The 16,593-nt window shown below is 42.6% G+C and overlaps 1 long non-coding RNA gene across 3 annotated transcripts in view; it reads left to right on the forward strand.

Annotated features, from left to right (window-relative positions):
* The first annotated feature begins 1,175 nt into the window (after window positions 1-1,175).
* Window positions 1,176-16,593, forward strand: part of LOC104652111 (uncharacterized) — a 32,141-nt gene continuing 16,723 nt past the window's right edge. For 2 of the 3 annotated variants that reach the window (XR_745454.3, XR_005582122.2), the window contains exons 1-2: window positions 1,176-1,280; window positions 5,257-5,313. This is a non-coding gene — a long non-coding RNA (uncharacterized LOC104652111). The remainder of the gene's footprint in view (window positions 1,281-5,256; window positions 5,314-16,593) is intronic. The other variant, XR_745455.3, reaches the window with a different exon arrangement.

Raw genomic sequence — 16,593 nt, forward strand, 5'->3', positions numbered from 1 at the left:
CAGGTCTGAAACAATTTCTTTGTGAGTCAACTGTTATTAGTGGTGGAAGAGGGGATAGGGATGAAGAGAAGGGCTGGGACTAGTAGAGACCATGGCGGGGCATAGGGGCCGTTCACACAGGGTCTTGTGGGCACATTACCAGATTGAATTTTGGCCTGTGGTTCAGTGGTTGGAAACTCCTTCAGGGCCAGGCAGTATGGGGCTGGCCAGGGTACAGAAATAGAGAAAGCTGAAAAACTGCAGGACTGTAAGGCACCTGACTCCCCAAAGCAGTGGTCACTACCTGGCTCTAGAGGATTGATTCCATGGGAGACTAAAGACAGTGCTATAAGCCAGTTAGTTTTTTGTTTATTTATTTAGTTTGAAACGGCATCGATCTTGTTGCCAGGCTGGAGTGCAGTGGCGCAATCTCAGGTCACTGTGAACTCCATCTCCCTGGTTCAAGCGATTCTCCTGTCTCAGGCTCCCAAGTAGCTGGGATTACAGGTGCCCACCACCATGCCCAGCTAAGTTTTGTATTTTTAGGTAGAGACAGGGTTTCACCATGTTGGCCAGGCTGGTCTTGAACTCCTGACCTCAGGTGATCTGCTTGCCTCGGCCTCCCAAAGTCCTGGGATTATAGGCGTGAGCCACCGTGTCCAGCACCAGTTAGAGGAAAAGCCCAATATTGAAATGCTTATATGAAATCTGGTTTCATAATGTTGGATCAAATTTTATCATGTCGAGTCAAGTGCTGAGCAAAGGTGACCACAGTTGGCAGCTGTTTTATGGGCAGCATGGCGCTAGCAAGGCTCTCTGAGACGACATGGATGCTTTCTCTTCCTCTTCCTCTTCTCTGCCTCCACCTCTTGCTTCTCCCCTCCCTGCCTCCTCTGATGTGAGGTTCTCTCCAGCAGCCATGGCAAGGAGGCTTTTGAATGGAGCGGAGGGTAGCACAAGGCAGGTAAGGTAGGCATCACCTAACGGCAGGAAAGCCAGGTAGAATGTCCTGGTCACAGTCAGGATTTGATTGGTTGTGAGTTGGAATTAAGGCAATGACAGTGAGGACGGAAAGGTGGGCTGAATTCTGGAATGATTTCTCAGGTGGAATCATGGGACTGACTCCTGATTGGATAAGGCACAGGTGCGTGTCAGGAAAGGGAGGATTTAAGGGAGTGATTTTGCGTGAGGTCGACGTCACCATCTGGGATCTTGGCAGCTGAACCTACTGCACAGGGGTGTTCTGTTGAACAGAAGGGATTAAAATTTCTTTTGAATCGATTTTCAGTTCTTAAGAAAATGTAAGTACTTATACTCGAAGCTAGACTTCCACCTCCTTTTGGAGAAAAAGAAATCAGAGTATTAGGCATAGATTCCCATAAAGCAACAACAGCTGAGCTGAGGGGTGCGGTCGGGCTTGGGTATGGGGGGAGGTACAAGATTCCCCAGTGTTTCCTTGCCCGGCCTGCCTTCTGTGAGTATTTGAGTCTGTGACCCATGAGAAAACTGGTTGTGCAAGTCATAGGAATATACGAGATCATTCAGGCAGAACAAGAATTCCAGGCAATGACCACATTTCAGGACAGACAGCAGAGGGGAAGATTGCAAAGGGGATTGAGAAGCGTGGACTGGGAGAGAGGGAACGCAGCAGGAAAGCAAAGTGGAGTAAAAGATAGAAGAGAGGAACCTGCTGTACGAGGCTGCTGAAGAGCCGAGTAGCATGCGGTCGAAATGGGTTGTTCATGTAAATGTGCCGCGTTGTGGTGGTGGTGAGGGTGTCGGAGCCTATTAACGTGAAAAGGAAAAGTGTGTGCTCAATCAGCCTGCAGGTGCAATTCTCTGTATCTGCCCTAGAGAAATGAAATTCTCACAGGTGCACAGGGAGAAGGGGGAAAGGGTGCCCTTTGTTGCATTATTGATTGTTACAGTGAAGAACTAGAAACAACCTGAAGGTCCATCAGGAGTTCGAGACCAGCCTGGCCAACATGGTGAAACCCCGTCTCTACTAAAAACACAAAAATTAACCGGGCATGGTGGTGGGCGCCTGTAATCCCAGCTACTCAGTAGGCTGAGGCAGGAGAATTGCTTGAAACCCAGGAGGTGGAGGTTGCAGCAAGCAGACATTGGGGCATTGCACTCCAGCCTGGGCATCAGAGCAAGACTCCATCTCAAAAAAAAAAAAAAAAAAAAAACCAAATAAAACAAAACACTCACACAAAAGTAGAGTTATAGGTAAATATAGCGTTAGAGGTAGCCTGTGCTGTGGCTTCCTCCCCTCTCCTCCTCCCTCCTCTTCCCTCTAATTTTAACTCCACTTCTTTAGAAACAGGATCTGAAGAAAATGCATCGCACGTACAATACTAGATACTCTTGATGTTCCTGAGATTGGGAATAAGTGGTTAAAAGTGAATTTAATATTTACCTTTCTCTTTAAGTTGTTAATTACCGTTTTAACGAAGAAAGTGCTGTTCTGTATCACTTGTGCAATTAGAAATTAATGTAAAGCACAGCACAATGGATTTAGTGTTTCTCAAGGGCTGTTTCAGCAGCGGTGGGAACATAGATTACAACATTTTGTGAAGTAAATGGGAGGTAAAGCGGCAGAAATTGATATTGAGGGGAGGAGCAACGTAAGGCTGCAGGGTGGCTGGGATGGGGTAGGGGAAGAGAGTCAAGGGGAACTTCTGTGTTGGGTCGCTTTTAACTGGAGCGACCCAAAAGCTCACTGAAAGGGCACGTTCCCTTCTCAGAGGGTGTTGTTGCTGCAGTTCAGCAATGGAATTTGTTTCTGAGTTGAGATCACTCCTGTAATTTACATCCCAACTCTTCGGATCCAGAAAAGCCTAGAAGGAATTTTGGTGAGAAATATAAGTAGTCTGATTGGTGGGATCAAACTATAGTCTTTGTATAAAGGCTAAACATTTGTATGGGAGAAATGCTGCTTGAACTAGGATACAAAGGAATGTCCACCGATGGAGAAATTATTAAATGTTATAATAATCTATGGGTAGACTATTAGGTAGTTACTAAAAATAATGTTTTCCAAGTTTTAGAAAAATTTTAGAACATTGGAAAATGCTGGTAATACAATGATGAGTTTTTAAAAGTGCATGCTATAAAACTTTACGCAGTTGAGTGCTTACAAAATAGTATTTATGCATAAGAAAAAAAGAAAAAATAGTTAAAATGTTAACAGTGGTTCTCTCTGGGTGATGGGGAAATTGGTGATTCTATTTTTCAAGCATTTCTGTTGACACAACAATTTTCCATCAAAAACATGATTACTTTTATAATTCCCCGAAGGAACTGTTTTTAAAACTGTAGTTTGAAAATCATTTAGGAGGGAAGGCAGCCAAGGAAGGGTTCCTGTTTGGCAAAGAATCAGGCAGGCAGGCCCAAAGCAGCCTGGGCTTGGGGTTTGGAGTCTTTTTTCCTCCCACCTTTTCCCCAAATATCAAATGTCAGGCTTCTACACAGTGAAGAGGACCCAGAACCATCAAATTCCCCAAGACTGGGTAACAAAAGTCAACGCTTTCCCGCTCCCAACTCAAGGGGCTGTTGTGTGTTCTTAACTTTGTAAGCGAAACAGAGAACTCTAGGGAACTGTAGACACAAGCTAGCAACAAAGATGTGGCCTCTGTCTCCTCAGGCTGACCTGAGCGAGTTGTGTGATTCAGAGAGAAGAACTTTGCATACCTCCCTCATACTGACTGGACCCCCACCCCCACTTTCCCCTGCGTGGCAGGGGGGTGGTTGCAGCCTCGTGATTAAGTCTGTAAGCTGGGAATTACACACTCCCATTTGGAACCCTTGCTTTTTTGCTTAACAGTTCCTGTGGCTTCTGGCAAATTCTTTTTTTTTTTTTTTTTTTTTTTTGAGACGGAGTTTCGCTCTTGTTACCCAGGCTGGAGTGCAATGGCGCGATCTCGGCTCACCGCAACCTCCGCCTCCTGGGTTCAGGCAATTCTCCTGCCTCAGCCTCCTGAGTAGCTGGGATTACAGGCACGCGCCACCATGCCCAGCTAATTTTTTGTATTTTTAGTAGAGACGGGGTTTCACCATGTTGACCAGGATGGTCTCGATCTCTTGACCTCGTGATTCACCCGCCTCGGCCTCCCAAAGTGTTGGGATTACAGGCTTGAGCCACCGCGCCCGGCCCGGCTTCTGGCAAATTCTGTTAAGTTCTTTACAGCTCAGTTTTCTCATACGTAGAAAGAGGATGAAGAACCCCACCTCACTGGGTTCCTCTGAAGATTCAATGGAATAAATCATAAAGGAGAACCTGCAACAGTCACTGAATCAATGATTTCATTCTCAGGTTCTCTAATTTTGTTTTGCTTTCATCTAGCCTCATGGCCATAATTCAAGTGATAAAATCAGAAAGGAAATGGCCGGTTGTGGTGGCTCTTGCCTGTAATTCCAGCACTTTAGGAGGTGAGGTGGGAATATTTCCTGAGGCCAGGAGTTAGCATAGCTCAAAACATTCTCTACAAAAAAATTTGAAAGATTAGCTGGACGTGGTCTTAGGAAGCTGAGGCAGAGGATCTCTTGAGCTCAGGAGTTTGAGGCTGCAGTGAGCCATGTCTGTGCCGCTGCATTCCAGCCTGGGTGACAGACCCTGCCTCAAAAGAAAAAAAGAAAAGAAAAGGGATTTGAGGAGAAAGATTCTCTTTTTAATCTGCAGATTTTTATTTTTTTATTTTTATTTTTATTTTATTTTTTTTGAGACGGAGTTTCGCTCTTGTTACCCAGGCCGGAGTGCAATGGTGCGATCTCGGCTCACCGCAACCTCCACCTCCTGGGTTCAGGCAATTCTCCTGCCTCAGCCTCCTGAGTAGCTGGGATTACAGGCACGCGCCACCATGCCCAGCTGATTTTTTTTTGTATTTTTAGTAGAGACGGGGTTTCACCATGTTGACCAGGATGGTCTCGATCTCTTGACCTTGTGATCCACCCGCCTCAGCCTCCCAAAGTGCTGGGATTACAGGCTTGAGCCACCGCGCCCGGCTAATCTGCAGATTTTTAAAGCAAGGGTCCCACATTACAGGTTTGGCAAGGTTTTCATTCAAGTCAATGAACACATCTGTGGAATACTGTCGTGTGCTGAAACTTCCTTTCAGTATACAATCAGATCTCACAGAGGTTTTATGGTTCTGCCACGTTTTCTTCAAATAGGTCCTGAAAACAGCCGTTCCTCCTTACCTCTTCTGCGACCACGGTAATCTAAGGTAGCTTCATCTCTCACTGAAGGATAATTTTCATTCTTCCCACTTCCAGGGAACTTCAGAATCAACCAAAGTAGGAGAAGAGCCGCTCTGGAGAGCGTAGCATGAGGTATGAAGCCCAGGGACTTTGGAGGCTGGGAGACCTGGGACCCTGAACCCCGCCTTGGTCAGTTACTCACTTGCCTGCAGTCCCCAGGTAGCAAGGGGCAAAGCCGCTGTTCACACTCACAGCTTCCAGGTTCTGGAGACCACACTCTGTTTTTTCATTCATTTTGTTCATTTGTTTGAGACGGAGTCTTGCTTTGTCACCCAGGCTAGCGTGCAGTGGTGGGATCTTGGCTCATTGCAACCTCCACCTCCCAGTTTCAAGCAATTCTCTTCCCTCAGCCTCCCGAATAGCTGGGATTACAAGCACCTGCCATTGCACCCAGCTAATTTTTGTATTTTTAGTAGAGACAGGTTTCACCATATTGGCCAGGCTGGTCTTGAACTCCTGACCTCATGATCTGCCTACCTCAGCCTCCCAAAGTGCTGGAATTATAGGCGTGAGCCACTGGTTCCGGCCCACACTCTGGACCACGAGTCTTAGTCTTCCATTATAGAGCGAGCATCAATGTGCAGCCACAGTCTCTGCATTACTAGGGAAGTGCCTCTCCTGGAGGTCTGTAAATGTTACTATTAAAAAGATTGTTGCGACTCACCCTTCCTCTCTGCTTTACCAACACCACGAGGGAGAAATTTATCCATCCAACCTGTCCTAAGATTTGGGGACTGCTGCTTTACAAAATACAATATGTAGCTGTAAAATTTTCAGCGGCAGCTTTTTATTTTATTTTTTGAGATGGAGTCTCACTCTGTTGCCCAAGCTGGAGTGCAGTGGCACAGTCTCAGCCCAGCTCAACCTCTGCCTCCTGGGTTCAAGTGATTCTCCTGCTTTAGCCTCCCAAGTAGCTGGGATTACATGGCTGATTTTTGTATTTTCAGTAGAGATGGGGTTTCACAATGTTGGCCAGGCTGGTCTCGAACTTCTGGCTCTAGGTGATCCTCCCACCTTGGCCTCCCAAAGTGCTGGGATTACAGGAGTGAGCCACCACACCCAGCCCACTGTGGCTTTCTAAAGCCAGACTGAGAGTTAACCAGATCTGCTGAGGTCTTTCCTTACTTACACCTACTAAAGGTGAATTGATTGTTCCTTTTGTTAATGAATACATCAAAATACTCATATCTTTTATTAACCTCAGATAAAAGATCAATAGAGTGTCGGAGAAGTTGTTTCTAATACAATTTTTTTGAAAGAGGGAGAAGCAGCTTTTCAAAATGAAAATGAGGTCACTATTTCATTCACATCACTGTCGTCTCGTGAAGTTCATTTTAGGCCGGGTATGATGGCTCATGCCTGTAATCTCAGCTCTTAGGGAGGCAGACATGAGAGGGTAGTTTGAGTCCAGGAGTTTGAGACCTGCCTGGGCAATATAGTGAGACCCCATTCGCCACAAAAAGGAAAAAGAAAAGATTAAAAAAAAAAAAAGCGTGAAGTTCATTTTATTTTATTATTATTTTTGAGACAGAGTCTTGCTCTGTTACCCAGGCTAGAGTGCAATAGTGTCGTCTTGGCTCACTGCAACCTCTGCCTCCCAGGTTCAAGCGATTCTTCTGCCTCAGCTTCCCGAGTAGCTGGGACCATAGGCGTGCATAGCCACATCTGGCTAATTTTTATATTTTTAGTAGAGATGGGGTTTTACCATGTTGGCCAGGCTGGCCTTGAACTCCTGACCTTGTGATCTTCCAGCCTTGGCCTCCCAAAGTGCTGAGATTATAGGTATGAGCCACCATGCCCAGCCAAGTCATTTTATTCAACCTGATCCTATAAAAGAATCTCATTTTGGTTTAACTTTTTAAGGCTCCCTTACAGATAACTTGAAAGTTTAGCTGAGAGTATTTATTTCCAAATTCCACAGTTGTCTTAAGAAATCTTTGGAAAAAAGCAAAACATGGTGTACAAAATGGTTCAATGTGGTGTTATCTAAAATAGTATGGTTTGTGGTAATTCCATGTACAATACAGCAAAAGAAAAATGACTTACTTGAGGCTTGTTACATTGACACCATGAGATATCTTGTAGCCATAAAATTGTAATCGTGTAGTTTATGAGAAAAAAAAAACAAAGCGAAATATATCTGATATTATTTTAGGTACACAAAGCATAAAACAAAATAGTTTCCACTGAATCGGGCAGTTAGCCAGCGAGCATTTTATTGAGTGCCTACTGTATGCCAGCTACTTTCGTAAGTATAAAATGATCAATGTTGAAACTATTTGCAGGGACTGTGTAAAATTAAGATTGTGCCAGGGAAATGAGATTATGATGGTTTCTTTTCCATTCTCTCCTCTGACATTTAAAAATATGTTGTGGTTTCATAATAACAAAAAATACATATCTGAAACAGCATCATGATAAAAATTGCAGATTTTGTGCTAACTTGATACGAGGCACTGCTCTGAGCAGTGCGTGTCTGTTTCTGATTTATTTCTATGATGATGGTATTATTACCATAGAATAACACCATTATTATCATAATAGCACCACCCCCATTTTATAGTGAAGAAACTGAGACAGGATGGTCAAGCTCAGTGTCTTAGTTTGAACAAACTCTCCCACGTAGCTCAGTGGGAGAGATGGGGTATTTTTTTTTTTTTTTTTTGACATGGAGTCTCACTCTATCTCCAGACTAAAGTGCAGTGTCGTAATCTCAGCTCACTGCAACCTCTGCCTCCCGAGTTCAAGCCATTCTCCAGCCTTAGCCTACTGAGTAGCTGGGACTACAGCCGTGCACCACCACGTCCAGCTAATTTTTTTGTATTTTTGGTAGAGATGAGGTTTCACCATGTTAGCCAGGATGGTCTTGATCTCCCAACTTTGTGATCCACCCACCTCAGCCTCCCAAAGAGCTGGGATTATAGGCATGAGTCACTGTGCCTAGTGAGAGCTGAGTTTTAGAATCCATGTTCTTAACCATCCATATGATTCAAGAGAATCATACAAGGCTCTGCAACACGATGATGCATGTGGCATCTCCCATTGTATTTTCTGGACATTTGGCCTTTGGAGTGGCTCCCTCCCATTATTCTGGGGTGTTCTGTGCTTTTCTTATTTATCATTCCTCTAGACCTTTACTTACAGGCAATACTCAGTCAGGAGTTGACTAAGTCAAACAATTTCCCTCTTATAAAAGAGCCCAAGGATAATGTTCATTTTTTTTTTCTTTTGAAAGTCTCTATCAGCTCCCTGAGATTTTCACAGAATTTTTCCTGCATGCCCAGCACTCCAAGTTTCAACCCACAAGGCTAACTCAGTTCACCAGACAAGCAAACACTTACACTGAGAAGACAGTGATAAACACAGGAAGTTATTTCACCCTGGGAATATTCCGGAAACCAACTTTGAATAATTGCTTCATGTTCAGTTGGACACAAGCTCACTCCCAGGTTGACTCACGTATGTAAATGCTCCTGACTAGCGTCTGACCACATTGCACACACACACCCCTACCTTTCCCAAATGCTAACTACCCAGCTTGAATCAGCCCCTCCTGATTCAGAGCCCTGAGTCCTTCATCAACCCGGGCTCCTGTCTTTGTCTTCTACCCTCATCCAGTCCAACGGCAAACCCGACCCTCCCCGTCTTCTAAATAGATCCAGAATCTGATCTCTCTTCTCCATCCTGCAGCAGCACCTCTGTCAAATTCCATTAATCACCAAGCTGTGTGACAGCAACAGCCTCCAAACGCCTCTCCCAGTTTCTGCCATTGGAAGGCTTGGAGCTGATCTGACTTCAATTTTATTTTTATTTATTGATTTTTTGAGACGAATTCTCTTTCTGTCCCCCAGGCTGGCGTGCAGCGGTGCGATCTTGGCTCACTGCAACCTCTGCCTCCCAGGTTCAAGCAGTTCTCTGCCTCAGCCTCCTGAGTAGCTGGGATTATAGGTGCCTGCCACCACACCCCACTAAGTTTTTTGTATTTTTAGTAGAGACAGGGTTTCACTATCTTAGCCAGGCTGGTCTTGAACTTCTGACCTCAGGTGATCCACCTGCTTCGGCCTCCCAAAGTGCTGGGATTACAGGAGTGAGTCACCACACCTGGCCCTGACTTGAATTTTAAAAGACTCATTCTGGCCACTGTGTGCAGGGCATCACTGCAGAGTTAGCAGCTTAAAACAATACCCATTTGCTATCACATCCCGTCCCCTTTCCCTGACTTAGTATTTTGGGGTGTGTGGCACTTATCAACATTAATAAAACTGTATTTCTTTTTTCCTATTTGTTTATTTATTACTATTATTTTTGCTTATGTAACCTCTTGAATTGATTATCTTTGCTCATTGTGGAGGGCACGTCTTTCTCTGGATCAATTTCTATCTGCTTTTTTCCTTTACATCTAACATAGGTGCTCCGCAAGGATTTGGTTCCCTGTGCAATCTATACATATATTTTTGAGATGGAGTCTCCCTCTGCAGCCTAGGCTGAAGTGCAGTGGCGTGATCGTGGCTCACTCTAACTTCCACCTCTTGGGTTCAAGTGATTCTCCTGCCTCAGCCTCCTGAGTAGCTGAGACTACAGGCATGTACCACCATGCTCCACTAATTTTTGTATTTTTAGTAGAGACGGGGTTTCACCATGTTGGCCAGGATGGTCTTGAACCCCTCACCTCAGGTGATCCACCTGCCTTGGCCTCCCAAAGTGCTGGGATTACAGGTGTGAGCCACTCACTGCACCCAGCCACTGATCCAATACTTTACAAAGTCTGGGCTCAACAACTTGCAACTGTTTACTTGCTGCAGGCATTCTCAGAGCCTTGAATATCCTAACAGGTCTCGGGGAACCTCAAGAAAAAGACAACAGTGAGTGTTTTCAAACCATGCTGTTGTCTCAGATGCCTCCAGGGCTTGCTCACTTTGTCCTTCAGGTTCATGCAATCTGCCCACCTTGGTATCCTAAAGTGCTGGGATTACAGGCGTGAGCCACCGCACCCGGTCTCTGTTTTTCCTATTTATTATCTGACTTGCCCTGCTAGACCGTAAGCTTCAGGAAGGCAAGAACTTTGTCTCCTTCGCTCTCTGTGCATCTTCAGTTTCTAGAATAGCACTTAACACACAGTAGGGACACTCATTAAATATTTGTTGAATGCACACGTGCATTAATGGATATTAATATTTGTTGAATGGACACATTTTTGTGGAATGAACAGAGTATTTGTTGAATGGACACACGTGCATTAATTTTCTATCCTTACGTGGCAAATCACTGCAGAGTTAGCAGCCTAAAACAATACCCATTTGCTATCTAACAGTTTGAGACTCGGTACAAGTTAGCTGGGTACTTCGCTTTGAGTCTCACTAGGCTGAAATCAAAATGTTGGTGAGGGTTGTCACCTCATCTGAGGCCTGGGTCCTCTTCTGAGCTCACTGGTTTTTGACAGAATTCCGTTCCTGGCGGTTGTAGGACTGAGGTTCTCCGCTCCTAGAGCTCCTAGGTGGCTGTGATGTTGCGTTCTCTGCAGCACAGCCGTTTGTAATGTGTCCTGTACAAGGCCACGCGACAACAGCCGCTGCTGCTTCCCTGGCTCCCTTTTCTTTGAGACAGAGTCTCGCTCTGTCACCCAGGCTGGAATGCAGTGGTGTGATCTTGGCTCACTGCAGCCTCCGCCTACTGAGTTCAAATAATTCTGCCTCAGCCTCCCAAGTAGCTGGGAAAATAGGCATGTCCCACCACAACTGGCTACTTGTTTTGTATTTTTCGTAGAGGCGGGGTTTCACCATATTGGCCAGGGTGGTCTCTAACTCCTGACCTTGTGATCTGCCTGCCTCAGTCTCCCAAAGTGCTGGGATTGCAGGCGAGAGCCACTGAGTGATCTCTTTTTAAGGGATCACCTGATTAAACCAGGCCTAACCAGGATAATCTTCTTCTCGATTAAATCAAAATCAACTGACTGGGGACCTTAGATATAAAATTCTTTTACCTTTGTCATATGACTTAATCACAGTAGTGATATCTCATCCATTCAAAGGTCCAGTCACTGTTCCAGGTAAGGGGATTATAGAGGCCACGTATACCAGGGCAAGGAGGGGACAGTCTTGGGAATCACTTTAGAATTCTGCCTACCACAATATGAAACTTTATATTCCTTAGAGTACCTTATAGGATTGGTGGTCCGCTGGGAAATGCTTTGAGAAATGTGCTTTCTGTTCTTCAATTCATCAACCTCATTTCTTTTTTTTTTTTGAGATCGAGTCTAGCTCTGTTGCTAGGCTGGAGTGCAGTGGCTCGATCTCTGCTCACTGCAACCTTTGACTCCCGAATTCAAGCAATTCTTCTGCTTTAGCCTCCCCAGTAGCTGAGATTACAGGCACGTGCCACCATGCCCAGCTAATTTTTTGTATTTTTACTAGACATAAGGTTTCACCATGTTGGCCAGGATGGTCTTGATCTCCTGACCTTGTGATGTGCCAACATCAGCCTCTGCAAGTGTTGGGATTACAGGCGTGAGCCACCGGGCCGAGCCCTCATCAACCTCATTTCTTAAACTAGAGACCATATCTGTAGACAGCTTCAGGGGCTAAGCAGGCAAGAAAAGTTCTGTGGGACTGTGTAAAAGTGAGACTAAGCCCCAGCAAAGGGAGAGGGTCATTTGTTTCCGATATTTTGTCCATGACCCCCCAACTCCCAATATTTCAAGAGAAAATGGAAATCTGAATTTCTGGATGCATTTTTCTGGTATTTAAATCTTGGAAACAAATTCATGTTTTAACAGAATGTTTTGCTTCTTCCCCAAAGAGACAAGCTCTTAGGCTGTTCGGGGGAGATCGCATTTGAAAATTGTTGCTGGAATGATCACTGTCTTTTGAAGGCTACCGCATCCATATCTGTGACTTGAAACTCTTCTCTGAGGTGTCATTTACGTTTCTACTTGCTTGCATGGTAGAAATGTTTCTTGAGCTCAGAACAAAAAGTCCACTTTCAGTTTCATCATATTTTTACTCCCTCGTCATATTCCTACGTCCTTCCTGTAGGGGTAAGGGTTTTCACGTACACCCGTTCAACCAACCTCAGACTTCTCTGATGATTTTGACCTGCTTTATCTCTGTTACTTTCCTAGCATCCAACTATCACAGGGTAAAAAATTGATCTTAGAAAAGTTGTTTGAAGCCTTCTCTTCTGGCAGGAGGGCAGGGGGATTTATTTATGGAGAAAGTTTGCTCTTTCCTTGGAAAATCATGCTAATAGAAATTTAATTACAGAATTAGAAGACCGTCAGGGAGCAAAGTGACAAATTAACCGATGTGGAGGCTAAATGGAAAAACATGTCTTGTGAATGATCAGATTCTGTTACTTCCCTGCTGAAAATGCTCTAGCATCTTCCTATCAAGTTCAAGCTAAAATCCAGGTCTAACTATCATGGCTACAAGCCCTTTCTGGTTTCTGACAGCCTGTTCAACATTATCCAAGGGCACACAAGCTTTTTTCAATGTGCCAAATATGCATTCACCTTAGAGCTTATACAGTACCTCTTCCTTTTGTCTGGAATGCTTTTCTTCCTCATAGTTGTGTGACTCATTCCCCATTCTATGAAACTCCCTGGTCAAATGTCACCTTGAAAGAGCCTTTCCTTGATCAACCCAACGAAATTCACTTGCCCTTTATTCTGTATTACTGCTTTTTCAGTTATTAATAGCACATTCCTCTTTTGGACATCGCTAGTTGTTTGTTTATTGCCTGTTTCCTGTACCAAAATATAAGCTCCTCGAGGGCAAGAACTTTGTTTTGTTCATTTTCTTATTCTAAGAAATTAGAACTGTGCCTGATACACAGCATGGATTCTCAGTAAATATTTACTGAATGAATGAATGAATGCAAGGATGGATGAACAAATGAATGGTAGGTCTGTTCTAACAATAAGAGGTGTTGCATCTCTGCAAAGAGATGTTTTGTTGTACATTTATTTTCTTTTCATGACTGTCTTCTCATCTTTGTTATCTCCTTGTTTCTGATTTTTCTAGATTTGATTTGTTTTTATTTTTCTAATTTTCTGAAATGTGGGCTTAGGTCATTCATTTTCTTCCTCTCTTATTATCTGATATGTGTATTTAAAGATAAAAATTTCCGTACAAGCACAGCTTTAACTGAAACCTACATTTTGATATGTCACATAAATATTTTCTAATTTCTACTGTGATTTCTCTTAAATCATGAGCTATTTGGATTGCTTTGCTTAATTTCCAATTACTTAGACATTTTCTTATTCTTAGTTATTGATTTCTAGCTAATTCCACTGTGGTCAGAGAACATATTGTGTGCTTTTAGCATTTGAAATTTGTTGAGACCTACTCCATAGTCCAGCATGTGACGATTTTCGTTAAATGCCCCATGTGCACTTAGACAAAGAAGATGCATTTGCAGTTAGTGGTGGCTTTGTTCCACAAATGTCAATTAGGCCAAGTGTGTAAATTTCTCCATTCTTACTGACTCATCTTTTTGTTTATCAGTTGCTGATAGAAATATGTTAAAGCCTACCTCTATAATTCTGGATTTATTTCTCCTTTTGGATCTGGCAGTTTCTGCTATAGGTATATAGAAGCTATTCTATAATTCTGGATTTATTTCTCCTTTTGGATCTGGCAGTTTCTGCTATAGGTATATAGAAGCTATTCTATCAGGTGCTGTGGACTTAGAATTGCTTTTCCTGGTAGGACTGACCCTTTTTGTTATTATAAGATATTCCTGTTTATTTTTTATATTGTTTCTTTTCTAAAAGTGTATTTCATCTGATACTAGAATGGCTATACTAGGTTTCTTTTGGTTACTATATTTATGCAATGTTCGTTTCTATCTTTTTATTTTCATCTTGTCTGTGTGCTTATATTTAGGGCTTATCTCATGTAAAAGGATTATATTTGGGTTTCTGTTTTTTTATTTGGTATAAAATCTGTCTTTTAATGGAAATATTTACTGTATTTGCACTTAAAGTAATGATTAGTATAGTACTATCACAATATTAATATATGACTGTTTTTAATTAGTTTCAACTTTTATAAGTCCTTTTCTCCTTTCTGACCTTTTAAATTAATGAGGTCTTTCTTTTCAATCATTGTGCTTCTCCTATTAGCTTGTCATTTCTATATTTTTAATTACCTTATGGACTACAATTATGATCCCTGACTTATCAGAATCTAACAAAAGTTGTTAGTTCTCTGGCAATAAAATAATTTGGAACATGTTCAGTACCTTTTTTTCTTGACTACCTTTTGTGCTATTGCTACCATGTATTTTTTCTTCATATATTTTATTTTATTTTATATTTTATTTCTTTTTGAGATGGAGTCTTGCTTTGTCATGAAGGCTGGAGTGCAGTACTGTGATCTTGGCTTACTGCAACCTCTGCCTCCTGGGTTCAAGCAGTCCTCCTGCTTCAGCCTCCAGAGTAGCTGAGACTACTACTGTACCACCACGCCTGGCTAATTTTTGTATTTCTAGTAAAGACGAGGTTTGGCTAGGCTGGTCTTGAACTCCTGACCTCAAGTGATCCACCTACTTTGGCCTCCTAAAATGCTGGGATTACAGGCGTGAGCCAACACACCTAGCCTTCTACATATATTTTAAATCCTAGAAGACATTATTATGATCTTTTAATACAGTTGGTATTCCTTTAGATTTACCAACACATTTATCCTTCTGTTGCTTTTTATTCTTTCCTACATTTTAATTCTTCCATCTGAGATCATTTTATTTCTTCTTAAAAGGAATCTTTTAGTATTTCTTTTAGTGAGGATCTGTTAGTAACACAGTAATTTAGTTTTTGTTTATCTGAAAACATAATCACCTTTAATTTTGATAACTATTTCTTATTGGGTGTAGAATTATAGGTTGGCAGTTTTTTTTCCCAACCCCTTATTTTTTTTCTTTTTCTTTTCTTTTCCATCTTATGTTTTCGTTTCCTTCTTTCTTTGCTTCTTCTTTTAGGATTTTGTCCTTGGGCTTTCATTAGTGCTGCTGAAAAGTCGACTGTCACTCTTACTGTTGCTTTCAATTGTAGTAGAGCATTGTATCTCTGCTTTAGGATGCCTTCCAGGTTTTTGTCTGGCTTTTATCTTTGTACTCAGTAGGTAAGATGGTCTGTAACTGTGCAGCCATTTTTCCCAAGAGAAATTCTACGTATTAAATGGCTTTGGTTTTCCACAGAAGATGTTAGAGATAGCAACTGGAGGTGGAAGGAATGAAGGGAGATCAAATCAAGAGGTTAAGATAGGGGAAGTAGCTTCACCTAAGGCGAGTAGACCCCAGACAATCAGCAGAATGCTGGGCCAGATGAAAGATATAGATGGCAAGGATGGAGTTTTCTGAAGATAAATGACCCCAGCAATTCAGACACTGTGATGTCTGAATATTCATTCAATATAAAATATTCATTTTATATCTCTCTTTATTGTGTTGTATTCATAGCTCTCATTTTATATGTCTCTTTATTTTCCTTAACTAAGTGAGGTCCAGAGAGGATAACCAGCCTGTCCAACATCCCACAGCCAGCAAGTGGCAGGTTGACATTCAAACTCGTGCCCGTAGACTCCAGATCCCACACTTTTAGCTGCTGAACTATATTAAAGATCAGAGGCTTTTAAACTTTTCTTACTACAAATCCTAATAAGAAATACATTTTGAGTCTCTATACATACATTAGTAATCAAAGCCAACCTTTCACGGATGAGTGTTACTCATTACCTGTGATGCCTCATACCATTTCTATTGTATTCTATTCTATTCCACTCAATTTCATTTGCTGGGTCAACATAAATAGGTTGGGCCCCGGCTTCAAATGAAAACCACTGCTAAATACAGGAACTTACCTTAAAGGTTAAAAAAGTACGTTACTCTGGGTAGCCCAGAAAAACTCAGAAAGTGAGAAGGAAGGAGGCAAAAAACAAAAACAAAAACAAAAAACACCCAAAAAACAAAAAACCCCAAAAACCCCAAAAAACCCACTTCTTTTTGTCTTTTAGGAATTTTAATAATAAGACAGCTTTGGATCACCTGCTTTAGATTCTTCTAGTAGACAGCCTCCAGTAGATTCCTTAACATTTCAAATGGCATTGACAAGTGAGGAAGTTATTTTACCTCTTTGAGAGGCCGCCTCAGGCCTCTCTATCCTTTGGAGGGCAGGGCAACCACTCTAGAAATGTTTGTTGCATGAGTCAAGTCAAGGGTCAGACCAGGCTGTCTTAGTGCCTTCCCTGCCCTTCTATTCTCTATGAAGCCACTGGATGAAGAAGGCTGCCACGTTTTCCTCTGGGTCAACATCAACAGCAAAACAATATCCCCAAACGGTCATTTCTTGGACAA

Source organism: Saimiri boliviensis, chromosome 9 (assembly GCF_048565385.1).
Source record: "Saimiri boliviensis isolate mSaiBol1 chromosome 9, mSaiBol1.pri, whole genome shotgun sequence".
Taxonomy (NCBI): domain Eukaryota; kingdom Metazoa; phylum Chordata; class Mammalia; order Primates; family Cebidae; genus Saimiri; species Saimiri boliviensis.